The sequence below is a fragment of the Pygocentrus nattereri genome, chromosome 4, assembly GCF_015220715.1.
Source record: "Pygocentrus nattereri isolate fPygNat1 chromosome 4, fPygNat1.pri, whole genome shotgun sequence".
Lineage (NCBI taxonomy): Eukaryota > Metazoa > Chordata > Actinopteri > Characiformes > Serrasalmidae > Pygocentrus > Pygocentrus nattereri.
In genome coordinates, this window is record NC_051214.1 from 12,768,588 (window position 1) to 12,778,487 (window position 9,900).

Consider the following 9,900-nt stretch of genomic DNA (forward strand, 5'->3'; position numbering starts at 1 on the left):
TATCAAGCTAAATGCTAATAGGTAGCAGTTGCATATCTAGAGTTTAGCCTTGCAGAATGGGACAAACTCACTGAACCAGGACATTTTTATGCTGTCCCCCTTTGAGAAGTTAGATTTGGATTTAGTTTGAAACTGTAGATAGATAAATTCCCAGAGCAAAGTGCAAACGACATTGGTTATAAAAGTGACTGATGTGCCATAGAATTCTTAATATGTACATGTAAAAAATATAGTTCTGTAAAGTGAATATGTGAATATATGAATATATGAATGCCACACCATGAGTAAATGTACTTGAGTGTAAGAGAGGTTGGGGAAGTGTAATTGTGAATAAATAATTAAGCGGTTGAGTAGTTGAATAATGTCCACATAGTGTGACTGGGTTAGTAGGTAGTAAGTCTGCTGTCACGGCCACAGTAACTATGCAACCCCTAATCAACTAGTTGACTAGTCTATGCAACCCCTAGCATTAGCACAGGGAATGGTTCTCATGCCCCAGCTTGACTAGGCTGGTGCCGTGATTGGCTGATAGTACCTTGCAAGAAGGTAACATGAAATCACATGAAATTTATCACTCATGTCATTTAGCTCAAATTTTGGTCCCACAAGAAATTCCCATGAAGTTAAGATGGCAAATACTTCTTAGGGTACACGAACCACTGAGCAGGTGCTAATGCTAATGACTCACTCCAGGTCTTGTACAAGCTCTATTTCAGTCTTAATGAATGAAGCGGTGTGTGTGTACCTCCATGAATGAAATTCATGTAATAGACTTCCTCCTTTCTCCTTCTCATTCTCAATTGCAGAATCCATTTATCTGCCCCTAGATGCCCTGCTCTCTCTCTCTTTCTCTCTCTGTCTGCTTTTGGTAACCATGCCTTGTCTCATCGTTCCCGGTCATACACCATATTCCATAATATCTTCCAAAATTTTTGAGCAAAAAAAAAGAAAAAGGAAAATCCCTTGCTTCCAGGGCCCGTAATCTAGAACAGTGTTTCGGCCACGGCTGGAAAACGAATCCCACTTCAAAAGGATTACAAGCCATGGTGGTATCAAATCCTAATGCGGTTATCACACACACACACTGAGATCGCTCCCTGGGGTAATAAAACCTACAGCACTGTAACCGGGAGGAACACTGTATTTCCCCTTATAAAGACCCACTCCAGCACTTCAGCTCACTGTCCCGAGGGATCCCACAGCGACATACAAGGCACTTAAACACTTTAACAGCCATTAGAATGAATATCATAGCATATGCATGGCAGCTTTAAAGCCATAGGTCAGTGAAACATTTGCACAAAGAATCGACAAAAGAATGTTGCATAGCCAAAAAGAGGTGTAGGTGAATCAATTTGGCCTGTACTTTTACAATAATAATACACTATGTTTATATAATGCTTTCCAAGGCCCCAAACACTATAAAACAGGCAATAGTATAAAGAGTGGACAACAAAAGTGTGAATTTGAATTTTCCATTTCGCCTTAAGTGGTGCAGCATTTACATTACTGTACAGGCAGCAAAATGCAACTGCTGCACCAGTTCAGGTGGAATGAAAAATTTATCATGGACTATGAGTTTTATAAGCTTATGTCTGAGTCTTTCTCACAGCTAACCCTGTTATGCAATCAAAAAGCATAAGCCGTTCTGGTGAGCCTTTGTAAAGTGACAGCCTTTTCAGTTTGTTCACATTTTTCAGCCAAAGTTTATCTAAATAAATTACATATTGTGACATTAAGGCAAAGACTGTGTTGTAAATGGGCAGCAATAATAAAAACAGATAAGAGAATTCTTCATAACTATACAAAATACCTGCTGTCCTTAACTTCGCTACTTGCTAAAACCATTCTATCAAATTAGTTCAAACTGCACCCCTGCATTTTAGAGAATGATGAGACTGCATCTCTGTGCATCACGGCCACATGGTCAGCAGTTATATCCCACTGTTTTTAAGTAAATGTGTCCCGAAGTCTGAAAGTCATTGCTTTACATTAAGAATTGTCACTACTGAAAAACGCATGTTCTGCAATTAAGTAGATTTTTGTGTTTTAATGAAATACATTATGATTTTAGTCATCAACAGTGTGTCCAACTGTTTGCTTGTCATCTACTAGCTAGTATTTTTTAATTATGTTCAAAATGAGCTAAAATTGTCACTACTGAAACACTCACTACTATCTTTTCAACTCTGAACCAGAATTTATCAATATACAAGGAGAACATCTGGAGAAAATCTTTACAACCAGGTTGCAGTTCTGTAAAACTGCACAATTTTTGTTTCTCTCTCTGTTGGTGTCTGACTAGTTGAGTGGATGGAAGCATTCAAATCTGGCAGTTTGGCCAGATGGCCAATAGATTTCAGGGGTAGCTAGTGTCACCCCTCTGGACCACCTGAAGCTTGTGAAGGAAATAAACCACATAAACAAATCTATGTGAAACTAATCAATGTGATTAAAGGGGAGTGTATAATGACACCATGTCTTGTCAAAATAACTACATTAGCAGTAATGGGGCAAATAAGTGGAAAACTATTGCCTTATCAATGGCATGATAGCTTGTATGCGGGTTTAATTACCTTTTTTTGTAGTAATGTTAGCGTTATTAGCAAGGTTTGCACAGTAGAGTGATTACATCTATAGAGAGTGAGTGGAGGGTTGAATATAAAGGCCATACGAAGTCATCAGATGCAGGATTAATGTGGCACGCACAGGCTTTGTGCGGCCAGGGTGAGCGTGTGCTGTCCATTTCTGTGGCCTAGTAAAAGCAGACAATAGGCAGAGGCCACCTCTATAAACAGCGCCTCCTGAAGCATTACAGGGCTCGGGCTTTGATTACACACACACAAAAACACTAGCAACGTCATGCCGCCACTGGCATGTGTGACTTGTCACAACAGGCATGTATAATTGCACATGTGTGGAGTTGCATAAAACATGGGAACATTTATACACCCCCAAATCACACAGACACTCACTCTAAGGCTGTAACAGTCCTCAAAACCATCAATTATGGAAAACAAAAGTTCTCTGTAATGTTTTACAATGTTCACACCCTGCTCCAGCTTTTGGGGGGCCTTAAGCAGGAGGTTAAGTCTTAGCAATGGTGATCACAAGCTGCTTGAAGTGAAGCATTCTTGATCCAGGGGCCTGTCTTGTGACGTAGTACTTCTTGCTTGCTCAGCTAACTTGCTTTTTATTATTTTAAATGCTGTACTTTCTACATATTTAGGTGGCATGATTTCCTTTTCCTTCTTTGCTCATCCTCATGCTTAACGCTGTTGGCTGTTCATCACAAACATCACATTTTCATATGCATGTGTACAAGAATCAATCTCAAACTGAATTAACAGAGAAAGTTTTTGTTTGTGAAGCTGAAACTTAGTCAGAAAGCCTGTCTAATTTCAACTTGCTTGATTAGACAGACCCCATTGACTTCATTGACTGTTTCTTCTTGCCCAACTACAAATCAAAACAAATGGCATAACACTGACACAAAATACATTTTCACTATTCAGCCTTTTCATCTCATTTTCTCCTTTTCTTCTCTGTTTTTCAGCTCAGGATGCATGTATTCTTTTGAGGCTTGATTAATCTGTTGCTTTTTCTGCTCTCTTGAGCATCTTAGACAACATAATGGTACAGCAATAGCCCAGAAGTTGTTGGAGGCCCACTGGCAGCTGCTTTTGTTGCTTATTAGGTAGAACCTGCACTGACTGTTTATCAGAGTTTTAACAAAGCCATGTATCTTTGAGTAACTTGGTGGAGGCAAAGTGAGAGAAAACCACAGAAGGCATAATAACAGACTTGTTTACCTGTTAAAAAGTGGCAGTTAAAGTAACTGTTGCAATTTACAATATAGGCACAGGGGCCCATAATTATACCAAATTGTAAGTCATCACTTTTTTGTACTTTTCCTTCATTGTATGCATTTGTAGGAGGTTCCTTCTGAAATTACAAAACCCTGGGAAGTGAATCACCTACTCTGATTTACCAAGGCTTATAGTAAAAACTGACTGAATGCTGCTTAACGCTGTTTAAACTTGCCTTAGATTTGATGTTAACATGACTGCTATTGTTGTTGCTCAGAGATGATGGTTTCTGCCTGTCAGCTGCTGTTTTTTCCTCTTGTTTTTGTCATGTCTTGGTTTGACCTTTCAAATTTTTGAAATAAGATGTCTAATCAATGATTTATTATATCAAAATACTTATATTTTATCAAAGTCTAGAGAAAATGAGCTATTATTTTAACATATTAAGTCACTATTTCTGTGTACTAAGCAAAATATTGAGAAAACTAGTCATTTTTTTTTAGATGAAAAGTCAGACTTTTTACATAGCATGTCATGTTATAGACATACTACTGTCAGAAATAGAAAAGGAGAAACAAAAGCAAAAAAAATGTTTTTTTTTTGTCTTATCTGTCAAAAAGGGGAATCCATTCAAACTGAGTTTATGTTGGGCTGGTAATAGTTTAGCAATAAAGTTGCATTCATTCCCAAATTAGTTTAAAACAATCAGACTCGTCACCCCCTCCAGCACAAACAGTCTGCAGGCCATCTGTTAGTGCCTGTCTGTTAATGCCTCTTTTAGTAAATCTGCCCCTATTGTTTGATTAATCAACATGTTGAACCTTCAAACACTGAAGGTTCAATACGTTGATTAATCAAACAATAGTTGGTCAATCAAGCGATTACTGAAATAATTGTTAGCAGCAGCCAAACACACTTGCACACTTTTGTCTCTTGCCAAGTTGAAGCGTATCAGTCTCACGCTCAAACATATGACACTGGTCAGTCTCCATTGAGCGAGCAGGTTGGTTGGCACAGCAGTCGTAGTAAAAGTGTCAGAAAGGGAAATTTACTGCCTTTACCTTTGTCCCGGCCCTCGGAGCAGAACAAAAAGGCACTGCTGACATTACAGCCCCTCTTTTACTGCTTTAGCATGAAGCACACCTCCCCTGCCTCCTCCACTTTCCTCCAACCCCTAAATCTCCTGAGAAACTGAGAAGGCCCCTCTTTTCCGTACGGTTGGGTTATTACTGAGATTTCACATCACTAACTGAAACACTAGCTCTCCTGCTCATTATAGGGCCCCACCAATATATTGAAGTCTCACAGATTTACATGTGTTGGAGAAAATGAATGCAGTCTAGTTTGATATGTACTAAACAGACACTTCTGATGATAAAGACTGAATTAAATTGAATTCTCTCAAATCCACACGATTTTCTTGATTCCCAATTCCAAAAATCAAAACATGAGGCCCTTTCACAGCTGAACTCTTCTGCAGGAATTTATGTGTAATTAAAACGGGAAGGGGTCAAGTGTGGAAACAGGCCAAAGTCCAAATGAAAACACTAAAATGCTGCAGTTTACCTGCATGAGACGTACATTCCCTGCTAAGTAACAGACAAGGTGTATAAACACAAGCTGGGGAAACAATGAATTCTTGACTAAAAATGCATTAAAGTGTATTTTCTGAAAATCTAATTTTATATTTAACATGATATGTATATATTTTAATGTTTACACTTTTTGAAAATAATCTATAAAAAAAGTTGTGATTAAGCCAGGCTTTAAATGTATCTAATGTCTTTAGTTATGCTTAAGACTTTTACTGTTGTTATAACTTACACTGCAACAAAAATGCTCTTAAATGTATTTTAAGGTATATTTTAATATCACTAAATAAACTTATAATACAACTACATTAAATTAAATCTGTCATTAAGTCTACTTTTATAAAACAAAATGAAATATAAACTTCAATATAATATTTTGGAATTGAGGTAATTCCATGTTTTATGTGGACAATATCTCAGACATTAGGCAGTGCTGTCATTATAGTTTGAGGGCATAAATGAAAATATAAAGATTAAAAAGCATGTCTCATAAATGTAATTGGGTAAAAGCACAAGAATTTAATTTCATTAATACACAAAATCTTTCAAATTAATATTTTATTGTTAAGCTGCACTATATATTACATTTTGCTGTTATAAGTTAAAGAAGTACCACTTAAGGAGTCAGGAGAATATAATTTGCTAAAATATGGTGTGTGCACTGCTACGACTTGCCCTTTAAAGCCTGAAATGATAGAGGTCAGAGGTGTCAGGATTGATTTTGCAGGGGTTTTTCAGACCATGTGCTACATCTTTACATATTAACATGACATGAACAGGCTCAGAAAGAAGATCTGACTCAACGTTAAGTCTCAGCATTATATTGATGAAGATATGCTGACATTACACAACTAACATTACAAAATATGGCCTGCATTGACACATCTTCCCCACAGACATCCCAAAACATATGCAGTGTAGCTTTAAGTATAGTAACAAATCATTTAAGTAGTTGGACTCTTAACTATAATACATAAAATGCTAAAATAAGAGCACAGAAACAGTTCGGCTTTATGTTTGAGGATGTGACTTTGCAAAGAAATACTGATTAGTGAAATGTATGCATAAGAGAAATTTGTAATCCAAGAAAATCTTGACTTAACTTTCAAGAGGGGTGAATACTTTCACAAGCTATTGTATATGCTTGCATGTGTATGTGTGTGTGTGTGTGCGTGTGTGTGTGTGTTTGTCACTGTGCCATGAGTGCAAATAGGCTTGAAGTGTAAGACAAAGGCCTCCTCAAGGTTTAATCTGAGCTCAAGAGCCTTCTCCTCTCATGGTTAACATGGTTAATATGCTCTTCAGATTCAGTGCTGTGAGTTGCACAGACGAGTGCTTGCTGAAGCTAATTGCCTCATCATTAATCCAAAGTGTATATCACATAAGCGTCCTTCACTCCGAGAGGTGAGCCTGTTGTTTTTGAGTGATCGGATTTCCGGCCCCAATGTGTGATTATGGCGGAGTGGGTATCTTGCACTGTGTGTGATAACTGCTGGAGTAGAATTGTATATGTGTGTGTGAGCATGGGTGTGCATGATACTTATTGAGAGTTGTGTTCAACAACAGGCACAGGAAACTAGAGAAGACAGGAACAATTGTCCAGCCATGGACAGCAGCTGCTTCCTCAACGATTACATAACTGGAGACTTCTTCCATTGTGTATGTGTGTAGAGCATACTATAGGGCATTGTGCACATTGTGTGAATGTACCATTATTTGGCCCACTGAGATACAGTGAAGATCGTTATTGCTATCATGTTCAACTTTTGACTGTAAGATGCATTCAAGTGTTATCTTTCCCTATTAAGGCATATCAGGCCTCAGAAATTGATTAATTGTAGGGCTACAACAAATTAAATTATTTGAACACGAAAAAAAACCAAAACATTTGGATAACTGACATGTTTACTAGTGTTGTAGTCAAGGCCACTAAAGGAGAGTTCGAATCAAGACCAACAGCTGGACATCAAGTCCTAATCCTAATCCTAAAACTTTGTAATAGTTTAATCTAAATCAAGACCAAAATCTGAACACATCAAGCCAGTGTGAAAGCCGAGAAAATCTGAACACATTGAGTCTGAATTATGACCAAGACTTTGCAGTAGTTTAGTCTGAGTCAAGACCAAAACCAAACCACATCCAGTCCAAGTCAAGACCAAGACCTGAATACATTGAGTGTGAGTCAAGACCAAGACTTTACAGTAGTTGAGTCCGAATCAAGACTGGCACCTGGACACATCGAATCAAGACAAAGACCTGATAACATCTAGTCCAAGTTAAGACAGAGACCAGAACACACTGTGTCAGAGTCAAGACCAAACTCTTGCACAAAATTTTGCAGTAATTTTCAGTAATCTGAGTTAAGACCGAAACCTATACACATTAAGCGGAGTCAAGACCTGAATGCCTCAAGTATAAATGATAACAAAGACCTGAATATGTCAACTCCAAATCAAGACCAAGACTTTGCAGAAGTGTGTCAGAGTCAAGGCTGAGACCTAAACACATCTAGTATAAGTCAAGACCAAGACTTTGCAGTAGTGGAGTTAGAGTCAAGATCGAGACCTGGACACATCGAGTATGAGTCAAGACTGAGACCTGAACACATCTAGTCTAAGTCAAGACCAAGACTTTGCAGTAGTAGAGTTCGAGTTAAGACTGAAACCTTGTCATGACCTTGGCCCGAAGACACTGAATCAGAGTCAAGACAAAGACTGGAACACATTGAGTCCAAATTATGTCCAAGACCAAAACAAATGAAGTCTGAGTCAAGAGTCATGAACACATCAAGTCTGAGTCAAAACCAAGGCCCAAACACATCAAGTCCAGGAGTGGCCAAAACAGAGACAAGACTGAGACCAGATTAAGATTTTTTTCAGAATATAAAAATAAAAAGAAGAAAGGGAAAAACTAATTTGTTTGTAGTTTGTTGTTCATTCTACATTGATTATCACCTATTATACATCACATATGATAATAACTAATACATATATACATATATATATCCAGAAAATATAATGCATTATTATATTATTGTCTTTGCAGTGTAATTTTTGGAAGAAAACGATGGTCACATCACCACCTAAAGTCAACTAATAATAAACCAAATAACACATATCCATTTTATTATTAAATAAAAACATACTAATAATAATATTTTGCTCTGCCCTTGGAGGACAAACAAACAATACTCAGTTAATCCATCATAGAAAGATCGATTAGATCTTCAACCAGCAGCAAACAGATTTTGTTTAAACAAAAATGACTATTTTATTCTGTTTTGAGGTTTTGTTGATGTTGAATAATGATAAAAGAAGGTTCGACTTCTAATCACTTTAGATGGACATTGCACTCAACCATTTTTCAACCTCTCCTTATCCATTAGAATTAAACAGGCCATTTGTGTTACTGTGCTGTCTGAAATATGTAAATTACACCTATTCAGATTGACTGCCTTGTATTGTGATTCATTGAAAAAAACTATCAACATAAAAACACTCCTTATCACTGCTTTTTGAATGGAAGGGGCTAAACTGCTGTAGGCCAGAAGGGCCTTTTGTTAATTTTCTAAGTGAAAATAAGTTAACACATCTGCTGCAGCAGGGATCACCACCTCTTCTTGGAGATCTACTTTCCTGCAATGTTTATTTGCAATCTGTGTCTAGCACGCTGCCCCTCTCTAACCCAATACGAATGTATCTCATCTAGCCAACTGGGAGCCTCTGAGGAAGCTAATTACCCAAAGCACTTGTGGCCAATTGTTGTTGAAACTAGACGCTGCAGGAAGGTTGATCTCCAAGACCAGTGACCACTGCTCTACAGAGAACAAACTTTTAAACACTTTAATGCACGATTACTATTTATATGTTCAGTAAAATGTTATACAGTGTGGCCTGTGTTGAAATTATGGCACATTTTATGAGATCAGGTTTTTTTCCAACACATTTAGCTCAGCAAATAAATATAAATTATGCATTTAATTTAGAAAATGCCATATGTAAGTTTGCACATAATTGCCACCATGCTATTGCACCATGCAAAACAATCTACAATATGCTAACAGTGGGGCAAACAACATCTGGTCTGTACTAACAGCAGCACCTTTCAAATGCATACAAAATAAATGTAAGCAATTTGACAAAAAGCTCAGTTGTGAACTGCAATTTCTCTTTAGGTTGAATGAGATTTGTTCTATAAAGCTTGTCCAAACTCACACCATCAACTGTGAAGGACTGCATTTATAGACGAAGCATGGATGGCAGTTTGTACTTATAGAGCTCATGAAGAATTAGTCTTGATTGACCTGCTTTAAAGCATTACTGTGTCGCTAAGATCAAATTTGCACAATTTTCCCCTTACCCCAAAAGTAGTAAATTTGATTTTTCGCTCAACTAATACTTTTGCTTGCCGCATGAAAACCATGCAAATCGCCACTTCTCAGAGTTATCAGCACAGCGGGGAAATAATATCTCCTCCCAGGAAGACAGAAGAGTGCATTT